We start from the raw sequence: 13,580 nt of genomic DNA on the forward strand, positions 1-13,580 counted from the left end.
GCTTTCTTTAATCCTGGTGTGGCAAGGCGAGCGGTGGGGAACAATTGCCGACAACGCCACCTGGGGGCTTTCACCCCAGGATATAAACAATATTTCAAAAAAAGAAAAATGACCAAACTTTCAATGGAACAAAGGCACACAGTTCAAAATACCACAGGACAGGACTGTGATTCCCAATTATAAAAATACTTTTATTACAAAAAAAGTTAAAAAATGAGCAACAGACTAAATAAACGCCAATGAACAGAAATACAAGAGGAATTACCGAAAGACCAAGGGGACAGGGCTGGGGCTTACCACGACAGCGGTAACGAAAAGGGGAGAAATCCAAAAAAATACTGCACTGCACCCGTGACACAGCAAACCAAAAAACGTGGATAAGGAACCACCACCAAGGGGACCGCTGCCGCCCCGGGCCCTCAGCACCTGTCAGAGAAAAGAAAAGAACACCATTAAAAACATGAAACCACGGCAACCCTCACACACTAACTAAATATCGCTACCCCAATAACTCAACAGAAACTATTTTAAATCCAAATGATCAAAATGGGGAGCAAAAGGCAATAATAATAATAAAAATAATAATAAAGGTTCTAAACATTAAATCAAATGTAACCCACAAAAACTAACAGTAATAATTCAAGGAAAGAAATAACAAATAGAAAAGAAATAAACTCAAATTATCAAGAAAATGTCTGCCCCTCTAATTAAAACTCGTCTCCAAGGGCGATGGCTCAGCGCCGATGAGGGTCGGGATGCCCTCCCGGCCCACATTGAGGCTCTGACAAAGGCCGTAGTGCACGGCTTTAACCACCGTTAATAGAATCGGAGCCGATATGAGCCGAATCACCAAAATCCAACTGAAGACGAGGAGAAGAAAAGAAGAGGAAGAAGAACCAAAACAGCAGCAAGGCTCACAGTGGCAATTGACGGCCGCGCACTGCAAAATAAACAAGTTAACCTAATTAAAATGTGGATGAAGGACGTTACAGAATAACAAAAGCCAAGAATAAACATTTCCTACCGGAGAGCAGAATCGTGGTGTCAGACGAGGCAGGAGGAGGAAGCCCGCATCCCAGACTACACAAACGATGTCCGGGAGAGAATAATCAAAACACCGCGGAACATCGGCAGCTTGATATAAAAGGCAGACAATTACGCATCTTACCCACAGAAACTGTACCACGCACACACACAGCCCAGGAGAGACAGCCCAGCTCCCGGTAACACCACACCGCTGGACGGAGCAAAACTGGAGTAAACGTGGGGCCCAGGACACTGAATAAATTGAGCAGAGCAAGCATACATACCTTTGTAAGCGATTTGCTGACCAGCGAGACGCCACCACGCACAGCTGTAGGCCCCGTAAAGGAGGGAGAGGAAGCGGAAAAGGACGGAGAAGGGTCCGACCAGGTCTATTTATAGGCGAACACTAACTACCATCTGTCACACTGCCCCTCATGGTGGGGAGTGTAGCGCCATCCTGCCACATCTACCCCCAGCTTTTGCATCGTCGGCCCGACGATGAAACAAAAAAAATTTACAAATTTAACACCAAGGCCTGAAAATGGCCATTTGGGCATTAGATACAGGCTGTACAGGATTACCATGCTGGTCTGCAGGTAAGGGGAGATGGTAAGGGTTGGAATGGTGGCCAGCTGTAGTGCGAGCCGTCCGACGCGGCACCTGCTGACTGGTGACTCGATGTAGGAATTGCACTTGAGCTGGCCTGAACCTCTGAAAGGGTTTCAGCGGAGGAACTACTTGGACCAGCAGGAGGTAAAGGTGTTTCGGGTACCAAGAGCCACAAATCACCATCACTGAGGGAGTCAGCCTCCATCTGTTCTGATCTGTGAGGCGAGTGGGCCCTAGGAGGGGCTGCTCGAGCCTCAGGGCCAAGAACAGCTTTCAACATGTCTCGATGGACTGTTCGTGCCTGGTGCAGGTGATGCACTGGAGCGACAGTGTAGACTGCTCCTTGATTTTCTGGGGCTGTTAACACCTGGTGAACAACAGGGCTCCAGATGTCCTGGATTTTATGCCTACCCCTAGCACTGTGATCTTTTAGGTACACTAACTGACCCACTGGTAATGGCGCCTCACGAACTCGCTGATCGTGGTGCTCCTTCCGACGACCAGAAGCAGCCTGCAATCGCTCCCGAGCACCCTCAAAAGCTACACTAAGTCTGGCTTGATGCTCAACAACCCAATCCTGTACTCCCCCACGCACAGGATCCTGAACTCGCCCTAAAAGGAAATCAATGGGAAGACGAGGTTCTCTACCAAACATCAGGTAGAAAGGGGACTCTCCTGTACCCTGATGAGGGGTGGTATTGTATGAAAACAACACTTGAGGCAGACAGGAGACCCAGTCCCGTTTCTTTGAAGCTGGAAGAGTGCGTAAAAGGTTATGGAGGGTTCGGTTAAACCGCTCGCACTGCCCATTGCCTGCTGGATGGTACGGGGTAGTGCGAGATTTAGCGACCTCATACAAACAGCAAAGCTGGTGAATCAGGGCACTCTCAAAGCCCCTACCCTGATCTGAGTGCAGCCGGCTTGGAACACCAAATTTGTAAAACCACTCAGTAAGGAGGACCTGGGCCACAGTGGAGGCCCGTTGGTCCCGTGTGGGAACAGCAACAGTGAACTTGCTAAAAACATCTGTCATAATCAGGACATTTTCAGCACCATTGCGGGAAGGCTCAAGCAGGGTAAAATCGACAGCCACAATTTCATTGGGTTCCGAGGCAAGCAAGTGACCCATGAAACTATGTGGAACTGAACCAGAGTCTTTAGCAACCTGGCAACGCTCACACTCTTGGACCCATTGTTTAATGTCTGTGGACATCCCTGGCCAGTAGCAGCGCTGCCTCACCAGGTCGGTGGTCCGATCAATGCCCTGGTGGCTATGCTCCTGATGCAACCGCTTTAAGGTCTCGTGCTTCAGGACAGCAGGCAAAATCAGCTGGAAGGATTCACTCCCACCATAAGGTGGAAAGACCCGTCGGTGGAGCACACCCTCTCTTTCAACTAAGCGGTCCCACTGACGCAGCAAAGCTATTGCTGGCTTTGAAACCTGCAGTCTCTCGGTGGGAGTTGGCTTAGCCTGCCTCCGCCAAAACACCAGAACTTCACTTACAAGGGGATCTGCCTCCTGCAAGGCACGGATATCAGCGGAGGAGTGAGATGGAAAAGCAGATACAACACCCTTGGTTGCCACAACCTTCGGGTCTGAACACACTGCAACCTGGAGGGCATTGGGGATTGAAGTGCCTAGCACAACACCCGTGGCCAAGCCAGAACCAGACAAGTACTGCCGAGAAAGTGCATCAGCGTTGCGATTACTGCGACCTGAACGATACTTAATATCAAAATCAAATGCAGCCAACTGGGCAGCCCAGCGGTGCTCAGTGGCTCCAAGCTTGGCGGACTGCAGGTAGCTCAACGGGTTGTTATCAGTGAAAACCAGACACTTATGGCCCAACAGATATTCACGGAACTTTTCGGTCATGGCCCACTTCAACGCCAAAAATTCTAATTTCATGGAGCTGTAATTATCCATGTTGCGCTCAGTGGGCCTGAGGCCTCGGCTGGCATAAGCTACAGGCTGAACACCTCTATCGGTCTCTTGGGAGAGCACTGCCCCAAGGCCCCTGTGACTAGCGTCAACTTCCAAAATGAAAGGACGAGAAAAGTCGGCATAAGTCAAAACTGGAGCTGACACTAACCTTGACTTCAAGGCCTCAAAACTGGCCTCACACTGGGACGTCCAGGAAGCACTGAGAGCCTGCTCAGACCCTTTTCTGGACTTTTTGCTGGTGAGCTCAGCCACTAACTTATGCAGAGGACTGGCCAATTGGGCAAAGCCCTCCACAAAACGTCGGTAGTAGCTGGCAAAACCCAAAAAGGAGCGCAGCTCGGAAACATGACTGGGTCGTTTCCATTTGGACACAGCCGCAATCTTTTCGGGGTCTGTAGAGACACCCTCACTGGAAACAACATGACCCAAGTACTTAACTTCCTTCTTGCCCTTGCTGATCTCCAAACATTCTCTGCATCAGCCGCTGGAAAGTACTTGGGGCGTTGCACAGTCCAAAAGGCATCCGATTGAACTCAAAAAGTCCGAAAGGAGTACAAAAAGCGGTCTTGGGCCGATCTGGCTCCGACACTGGTACCTGGTTGTACCCACTGGCAAGATCAATGGTGGAGAACCAGCGGGCACCACTGAGTGCATCTAGGCTTTCCTCAATGCGCGGCAAAGGGAAAGCGTCTTTCCTAGTCTTACTGTTAAGAAGACGGTAATCTACGCACAAGCGCAAACTGCCGTCCTTCTTACGAACCAAAACGATGGGTGAGGCATAAGGGCTACTGCTCTCCTTAATGACATGCGCTTCAAGAAGCTGGTTGATGTGAGCTTTTACGGCTTCGTACTCTGAGGGGGGGATACGGCGGTATCTCTGCCTCACAGGGACATCATCCCGGAGCGGAATGTCGTGGGAGATGAGGTTGGTACAGCCCAAGTCGCCATCATGGGCTGCAAATACTGAACTGTATTCTTGTAACAAGGACCTCACCTCCATCTGCTCTTCCTCTGTCAACATGGCCAAATCTACTTGTGGGGCAACCCCTGAGGTTGAGCCAGAAGCTACTTGGGAGGAGACGGTAGCTGTAGTCAGCCTCACCTCAGTTACCCCTGTGGGTAGACTGACAACTTGGGTGCGACTGAGAGCACCCAAGCAAGTCTGTGGGTGCAAAAAAATCTCAGTTGTCCCCACATTGACCACCGGAATATAAGCCGTACCCCGGACAACACAAACCAGACAGGGAGACACCAGTAACCCACTTGGCAAACCAGAGTCAGGGGGTTCAAACAGCACAGCCTGATCTGAAAACTGTGATGAACAAGTGCTGGCCACTATCTTCATTACCCCACCAGGGATACGAAGGGCCCGCTTACCTTGCACCCTCACTGCACCAGTAGGGTTTTCAGGAACCTGGGCTGCAGCCTGGTGACATTTCTGAAGGGCCTCAATAACTGGGCCAGGGGCCTGTAGCACCGAGGGTGCCTCGAACAGAGACTGGCCATAGGCCCCAAAAAGATCTTGATAACAACGTCTGATAACATTCATCCCCAAGACTCCAGGGACTGAGGTCACAGCTACAGGGGGGTCCTTAACAACTAAGATACCACAACGAGACATTACCTTGTCACACAGGGTCACATCAAGCTCTAAATAGCCAACATATGGAATGGCTAAACCATTAGCTGCCCGGAGCCGCAACCAGTTGCAGGACTGCAGGCGATCATGGTCCCAAGGTGCAAAATGCTCCTGAAAAAAAACTTTCCGTGATGGTGGAAACCATGGACCCAGTATCCACCAAACACAACACCGGGACATTACCCATCAACACATTAACATTTGGACAAGAGAACATTAAACCAGACAGTTTACTTTCTACAGAGCCTGGAGGGGCCCCCACCGAGCTGTGTCTCAAAAGCTCAGCAGGCTTCAGTTTTCCGGCTGCCGAGTGGACAAAGCAGGCCTAGAAGGGTTAGAAGTTAGCCCTGTGACAGAGTGAGCACGTGCACGAGATTGAACACGCTCCCCATCGCACTCGCGGGCAAAGTGCCCAGGCTGCTGACACCGGCGACATATGACAGAATTGTGTGACGTCCGACCTTGGGGTCGGGGGGCCTGCAAGGAAACTACGGTGCGGGTAAGCTGGTTAAGCTGCTCCTGTTGACTCTTTAAAAGGTCTATCAGTTCAGCTAAACCAGGCCCCTGGGGAACAACCGCTGGGGCCGGGATAGAACAACTCTGAACACTAAACTGCAATCCATGAGCGGACGGAAGAGAGCAGCTGCGCCCACGAGAACCCCCAGGAAGACCCTCCCTCTCCCATCTAATGGCCTCCCCACGCACCTCTAGAAGTGAAGCAGAGGGCTGGCGCCGAACCATTTGTTTTAGTTCACGTCGCAGAGAACTGTCAAGGACATGCTCCACAAACTGATCGCGCAGCAGAACTTCCGAGTTTGGCATCCCATCAGGAGCGCACTGTTTGACGCTCTGCATTAAAGCTAACAAGGCCAATGAAAACTCCTGTAGTGACTCACCTTCCTGTTGCTGCCTCCCAAAGAAAGCCTGCTGCAGAGTGACATAGGACAGGGAATGGCCATACAGCTCTTGCAAGATGGAAAAAATGCGAGCTGGGTCATCACGCTCTACACCTGGTCGAAACCTAATCTCCTCACGCGCTTCTCCCTCCAAATGGTCAATAATAAAGAGGGCCTGATCAGCAACAGAGAGGTGCCGGGCTCGCATGCATGCCTGTATCTCCTCAATCCACTCAGCGACCCTGATGCCTGACCTACCATTAAACACGGGACATCTGCGGTCCCTGGGAATAACCACCAGCCGCTCCGTCACAACAGGAGGAGCCCCACCAGCTGTACCAGAGGACACTGACGCTGCTCCACCGAGGGCCGAACGAGATGCAACACGCTCCCGGAGCAGCCGCTCATTGTCTGCCTTGAGCTGCAGCACAAGCTCCTTGAGCTGCTGCATTTCCTCCTCCATACCAACAGCAGAGCTACCACACCTAGACCTCCGAAAGGAAAGGAAAAGATGATAATTTTGGGTAGGACAAGTGACTGTGGCGTTACTGCTGTTTTGGTTCTATCATAAAACCTGAGTCAGTGTTTAAATACAAACATTACAAAAATTAAAAATGGAAATCACGTCTCTGTCCTTTTTACTTGTGGGTCCTGCCGACAACGCCAGATGTGGCAAGGCGAGCAGTGGGGAACAATTGCCGACAACGCCACCTGGGGGCTTTCACCCCAGGATATAAACAATATTTCAAAAAAAGAAAAATGACCAAACTTTCAATGGAACAAAGGCACACAGTTCAAAATACCACAGGACAGGACTGTGATTCCCAATTATAAAAATACTTTTATTACAAAAAAAGTTAAAAAATGAGCAACAGACTAAATAAACGCCAATGAACAGAAATACAAGAGGAATTACCGAAAGACCAAGGGGACAGGGCTGGGGCTTACCACGACAGCGGTGACGAAAAGGGGAGAAATCCAAAAAAATACTGCACTGCACCCGTGACACAGCAAACCAAAAAACGTGGATAAGGAACCACCACCAAGGGGACCGCTGCCGCTCTGGGCCCTCAGCACCTGTCAGAGAAAAGAAAAGAACACCATTAAAAACATGAAACCACGGCAACCCTCACACACTAACTAAATATCGCTACCCCAATAACTCAACAGAAACTATTTTAAATCCAAATGATCAAAATGGGGAGCAAAAGGCAATAATAATAATAAAAATAATAATAAAGGTTCTAAACATTAAATCAAATGTAACCCACAAAAACTAACAGTAATAATTCAAGGAAAGAAATAACAAATAGAAAAGAAATAAACTCAAATTATCAAGAAAATGTCTGCCCCTCTAATTAAAACTCGTCTCCAAGGGCGATGGCTCAGCGCCGATGAGGGTCAGGATGCCCTCCCGGCCCACATTGAGGCTCTGACAAAGGCCGTAGTGCACGGCTTTAACCACCATTAATGGAATCGGAGCCGATATGAGCCGAATCACCAAAATCCAACTGAAGACAAGGAGAAGAAAAGAAGAGGAAGAAGAACCAAAACAGCAGCAAGGCTCACAGCGGCAATTGATGGCCGCGCACTGCAAAATAAACAAGTTAACCTAATTAAAATGTGGATGAAGGACGTTACAGAATAACAAAAGCCAAGAATAAACATTTCCTACCGGAGAGCAGAATCGTGGTGTCAGACGAGGCAGGAGGAGGAAGCCCGCATCCCAGACTACACAAACGATGTCCGGGAGAGGATAATCAAAACACCACGGAACATCGGCAGCTTGATATAAAAGGCAGACAATTACGCATCTTACCCACAGAAACTGTACCACGCACACACACAGCCCAGGAGAGACAGCCCAGCTCCCGGTAACACCACACCGCTGGACGGAGCAAAACTGGAGTAAACGTGGGGCCCAGGACACTGAATAAATTGAGCAGAGCAAGCATGCATACCTTTGTAAGCGATTTGCTGACCAGCGAGACGCCACCACGCACAGCTGTAGGCCCCGTAAAGGAGGGAGAGGAAGCGGAAAAGGACGGAGAAGGGTCCGACCAGGTCTATTTATAGGCGAACACTAACTACCATCTGTCACACTGCCCCTCATGGTGGGGAGTGTAGCGCCATCCTGCCACACTGGCAACAAGGACGTTTTTAGGCACAGGCCCTGGCAGCAGTCCACGCTCTTTGGGTTTCCACTTACAGAAGTGCAATTCAAGGAGGACAGACCACTACAACTCTTAAACTTGGTCTGTCTATCACAGAGATTGAAAGGATGTCAGTGAAATACCTGAAGACAGTTTCCTTTAGTAAAGGGCGATGGAAACTGAAGGATGCCATCAAACATCATTGTTAACAGCACTAAAGAGCACAAACAGCACTGAGTCAAAACCTCACACTGCTCTGGTGAAATGGGACCAGTTTGACACCTTAGATGTGTAAAACCTTTATTTTCAATAACATCACATGTTAATGGTACTGTAACGTGTCATATTATGTTTCATGTTCCGTATGAATTTGTAAAAAGCAAGAAAAGCTGAATAATAATCCTTGATGGCAACTGACTGAGGGGTTGTAACCCCCAGCTTGCCCCCCCCCCCTTCCTCTGCAGATTTTGCTCTTGTGCGCACAAACATTTCTTCTTTTTTTTTGTCAGAGTTCACAACTTAGATTGGAGACAAAGCTGTCAGATTTATTCAGAGTAGGTGTCATTGCAGCTGGAAAACAAGATGTGGGTTTTTTTCTCTTTTTTTCTGAACGGAACTTGTTCGTCTTAAGAGGAAAAGGCTAAACTACCGCGAAAGCAGGAAGAGGAAAACCCAGCACTCTTCTTATCATCAGTGTGGGTAACAAGCAGTTGTCTTGAAGTCTCAACTCTCAACCTGGTGAGTTCTTTGAAATTACACCTGAGAAGTGTGCCTTTAATTGATAACTTTATACCTTTACCTATTCTTCTGTTTTCAGCATCATGAAAGGATGTGAGGGCAACAAAAAAACTCAATGGCCACTTTGATTTCAGGATATTTCTTATTTCTTATGATTTGATTGATGATTGATTTGATGAAACATTCTACAATGATGCAAGGTGATAACGATGGATCCACCAGGAAGTTCCGCTGCAGCAACAGAGACACGAAACAGAGCAGTAAAGCGAGTATTAAGGCTGTCACTCTGAGCGTGGGCACCGCTGGTGTGGGGTAGAAGCTGTGTTCTGCTGTAGTCCCATATAAAACTGTCATGGAGCAACAATTTGTACAAAGCGATGAGCTGAATCCTCCAGAATCTGAGAAACGTGTGATTATGCTGTCTGAATACCATCAGCTTTTCACCTGTCGTGACTGCTCATGTCCTCTTTCATGAAGTATTCATTCATTCAATTCTTATTTAACCTTAAAACTGAGATTAAGCTCATTTACAATGACATGGAGAATAAAAGTGTGACAAATAACAACAATCACAATAATGATAATACAGAGTGCAATACACAGATAAGGAAAAAACAAAATCAAATGCAAGAACATTAGAAGAAAAGAGTTTGGAGATCAACAATGTAAACTGACCAAAGGAAGTTTGAGTGTTGAGTGTTCGGCTGGATTGGAGGTTACTCCCTGTATTGCTGGCAGAAAAGCTCATACCAGTCTTCCCAAGTAAAGTATAAACTCTGGAGACCTGAAGTGGGAGGCACCGGAGCCAGTGTGGTAAGATCTGGGAGCCCTGTTCAACAGAGTATGGATATAAGACATCACCAATCATAGCCCTGGATATGAACAGATACCCATGTAAATTGTGTCTTTCCACTAAAGAGAACCTCCCAGCACTGTTTTTGCAAACATAGTCGTGAGAACCTCAACTGTCTCCTGTGATGAATGAAAGAGCTGAGTGATATACGCACTCCCAGAATCCAAGGCTCAAATATCCATAGCAGTCATGGACATTTGAAATGGGCTCTCTGAGTCCAAGTTATTCTTATTCAGTATTTTTCTCTGACTCAGTAGAATTTGACAGCGCACCCAACACGTTGTTGTCTGCAGGAATCAATTACTTACAAACTTTTCAGCATTTAACTAACTGGAAAAATTTGGTTGGTAAACCAGTAAAGGTGGATATCCTTATCAGCTATTCAAGTTTCAAGCCTCTTGAATACATCCTGTGGATGCGCTGGGACGCATCATCAGTTACCTGGGTTCATCAGGTGTTTTGGGTTTTTGAACACCATCCAGCCTTCCCTAGGCAACCTGACCAGTGGTGATCAGTCCTCTTCAGCCAGAGCCATCTGGTGGCTCTCTCTGCAGCATCCACAGTGAATTTGATAGACCACTTCTTAGCCAGGCCCATGAACCCAAGTTTGGCAAAGAGTCTGCAAAGTGACCGGCCTGCAAAGCCTTGACATCCCTCCTTGATAGGCACACAGTGGGTTGCTCCTGCACCACCCTGTCAACTCCTGGTACTTGGACATGTTTCGGCTCTTGAGCTTTGTAATATTCTTATAGAATATCCTAATTGTGGGCTGCACGGTGGTGCAGTGGTTAGCACTGTGGCCTCACAGCAAGAAGGTGTTCGAGTCCCGGGTTGGGCGTGGGATCTTTCTGTGTGGAGTTTGCATGTTCTCCCCGTGCCTGCGTGGGTTCTCTCCGGTACTCCAGCTTTCTCCCACCGTCCAAAGACATCAATTTGGGGACTAGGCTGATTGGATTCTCTAAATTGACCGTAGGTGTGACTGTGAGTGTGAATGGTTGTTCGTCTCTGTATGTTGGCCCTGCGATGGATTGGCGACCTGTCCAGGGTGAACCCCGCCTCTCGCCTGAAAGCTGTTGGGATAGGCTCCAGCCCCCCCGCGACCCTTACTAGTAAGGAATAAGCGGAAGACGACGATGGATGGAATATCCTAATTGTGGTATTCTACCACCACCTAGTGGATACCTGAATGCTTGAATTTGATTGGTTGATACAAAGTGCAGAGGGTGTACGTCATCAGGTCGAAGTAGAGTTCATGTTGAGATCTGCCAAGCTGTAACATGTGAACCTGCAGTCCGGTTAGCAATAAATAAGTTGACAGCATGTCGTCCTGATATCATTTGTACACACGATACAAGATAAGACAGGCTTCATCCACGCACTCCTCTCAGGGTACAGTGAGCTCTGCCATGATCGCCTTCTTGGTGGAGTTGGAGATGACCATGTCTGGACTCAGTGTGGTTGGGGCAACATGCTCTGGAAAGCACAGCTACTTAACTTGATCCACTCTCAGCTCCCAGTCTGCTACTTAGGAAAGGAGGCCAATCACCAATCTAGGTTGTGGGGGGGTGTTTCTCTCCTAGCTTGATAAGGGTGATGGTCTTTGGGTGACATTGGTGGATGGGGCTTTTGGCTGAGGCTACCAGATCTGCTCGTGCTTTGAGCACTTGAACATGCTGCCAGCAATAACATCTGCAAGTGCTTTTGGGCAACTGCTGAGGATATGTTTATGGGAACCTCCTCCGGAGCACAACGCACAAGCTGGAGTCTTGATTTTGCCCCAGATGTGGAGATTCACTGAGCTTGGTAGGCCATCGTACACAGCTTGAATCTGAAAATGGACTCTGTAGTAGTCTGCTCGCAGGATGTTATCCTAGGTCATCCTTCGCTGCTCTGCAGATTCCCACTTTATCTATGCCCCTTGCTGCCTCAGACTCACCATCCTGCTAGCTCTCTCTTCTTCCATGCCTGCTTGAACTTCCTCCTGGAGAAGGTGGCGCCTCTCTTCGCCTGTTGTTTTGTGAAACTGACATAGGGGGAAATAACTCAGACCTGCACAGCCTCTTGCCATATTCTCCACAAGGTTCCTCTGCCTCAGCCCAGACTCTGCTACCTCAAGTGTTTCACCTGCTTTCCCTTTCCTGCCTTGACCTCAATCCCTGCTGCTGACACTTTGGGGTCCCTTGAGTTTCTGTATTGGAGTGCCTCCCTGGTCCGCGACACCATGAACTCCTCTTGTAGGCCTCTAAATGGGAGCTGCAAGATGTTGCTCCTTCCATACAGTGCCTTGCTGCTGCAGCTCCGGGGAAGACCAAGCCAGTGAAGGGTCCTTCGGTTGCTAGACTCTCTACCTCTGAGCCATGCTGCCCTCGTAAACCCTAGTTAACATAGAAAATGCAGTACCAGTCAATATAATTCACCTGTCCTTAAAGATGTTACTGTAAATGCTTCCCACTCCCAGTGTTTTTGTGCCTAAATAAGATTTTTAATGTTGTGTCAACAAATCATAAAACATCTTTTTTCGGGCGACACGGTGGAGCAGTGGTCAGCACTGTCGCCTCACAGCAAGAAGGTTCCGGGTTCAAGCCCCGGGGTCTTTCTGTGTGAGTCTCCATGTTCTCCCTGTTCCTGCGTGGGTTCTCTCCGGAACTCCAGCTTCCTCCACAGTCCAAAGACATCAAGAGGGGACCAGGTTAATCTCTAAATTGACCGTAGTCGTGGCTGGGAGTGTGAATGGTTGTCTGTCTGTATGTGTTGGCCCTGCCATGGACTGGTGACCTTTCCAGGGTGAACCCCGCCTCTCACCTGAAGGCTGCTGGGATAGGCTCCACCCCCCCCTGCAACCCTTAACTGGATAAGAGGTAGAAAATGGATGGATGGATCCTTTTTTTCTTTTTCTATTTTTCTTCCTGAAACTGAAATGTGTCATACTTTCAGAACTGGCAGTGAATCACCAGATTTGCTTTATTCATGATTATCAGAGACGATAGACACCATCTCTCCTTCCAGTCTTTGCAGTTTGCCCTCCCTGAAGCATTCTAATGGATGGGATGGAAACTGACAATGGCAGACAAATGACCTGGAGGATAATGGTTGAGTTGGGCAGACACTTCTATTTGCTGGAATAGAAGCCCGTATCACAGGAAATGGCCAGCATAGATTAGTCTTCTCTCTCATATCATTGATGGATAGATTACATCTTTTTTTTACAAACATTATTTGTCAGTTGGTAATCTGTCAGTTCAATGACAGTGTCAAGGCTTCAGGCTCAAGGTTAGAAAAGCGCACACAGATATTGAAAATCACATCAACACCCAAACCTTGGCAGAGACCACGAACACTGGTAGAGGACCAGTAAGGAGCCAGGACGAGTGAGACAGTCAGTGTGAGCGGAGATGTTGATCTAAAAGTGTGAATGATTCGTCGTGATAGTGAGAGTCAAACCCCAGCAGGTGCAGCACATCACATTCATACTAAACTGATAAACCACAAAAGCAACCTCAGCTTGTGTCGTCTCTACTTGTCTGTTTACTTCACTTTTTTCTCACAACTTGTTGCTTACGGTTTCTTGCAACTCTGTCTTCCTTTGAACTCTGCTGCACTGCTGTACACTGTACACTTGATCAGAGGGTTCCTCTGTATTTTGGGGAAATTCGATCCAAAAAATTACACGTGTGAGAAGTAGAAATTCAACTGCCATTGAATCAGAACTACCGAGAGCTAC

General features: G+C 48.2%; 2 long non-coding RNA genes across 2 annotated transcripts; both read right to left on the minus strand.

Moving 5' to 3' along the window:
* Positions 1–1,003: 1,003 nt before the first annotated feature.
* On the minus strand, positions 1,004–1,364 carry LOC147252555 (uncharacterized). Its single transcript, XR_015118717.1, has 3 exons — positions 1,311–1,364; positions 1,169–1,237; positions 1,004–1,080 (listed from the first exon to the last, which is right to left on the minus strand). It is a non-coding gene; the product is annotated as an uncharacterized LOC147252555 (long non-coding RNA).
* Positions 1,365–7,648: 6,284 nt separating this feature from the next.
* On the minus strand, positions 7,649–8,130 carry LOC147252556 (uncharacterized). Its single transcript, XR_015118630.1, has 3 exons — positions 8,077–8,130; positions 7,935–8,003; positions 7,649–7,846 (listed from the first exon to the last, which is right to left on the minus strand). It is a non-coding gene; the product is annotated as an uncharacterized LOC147252556 (long non-coding RNA).
* Positions 8,131–13,580: the final 5,450 nt, after the last annotated feature.

The sequence above is a fragment of the Aulostomus chinensis genome, chromosome 12, assembly GCF_037954235.1.
Source record: "Aulostomus chinensis isolate RoL2024-O1b breed Wild chromosome 12, RoL_Achi_v1.0, whole genome shotgun sequence".
Lineage (NCBI taxonomy): Eukaryota > Metazoa > Chordata > Actinopteri > Syngnathiformes > Aulostomidae > Aulostomus > Aulostomus chinensis.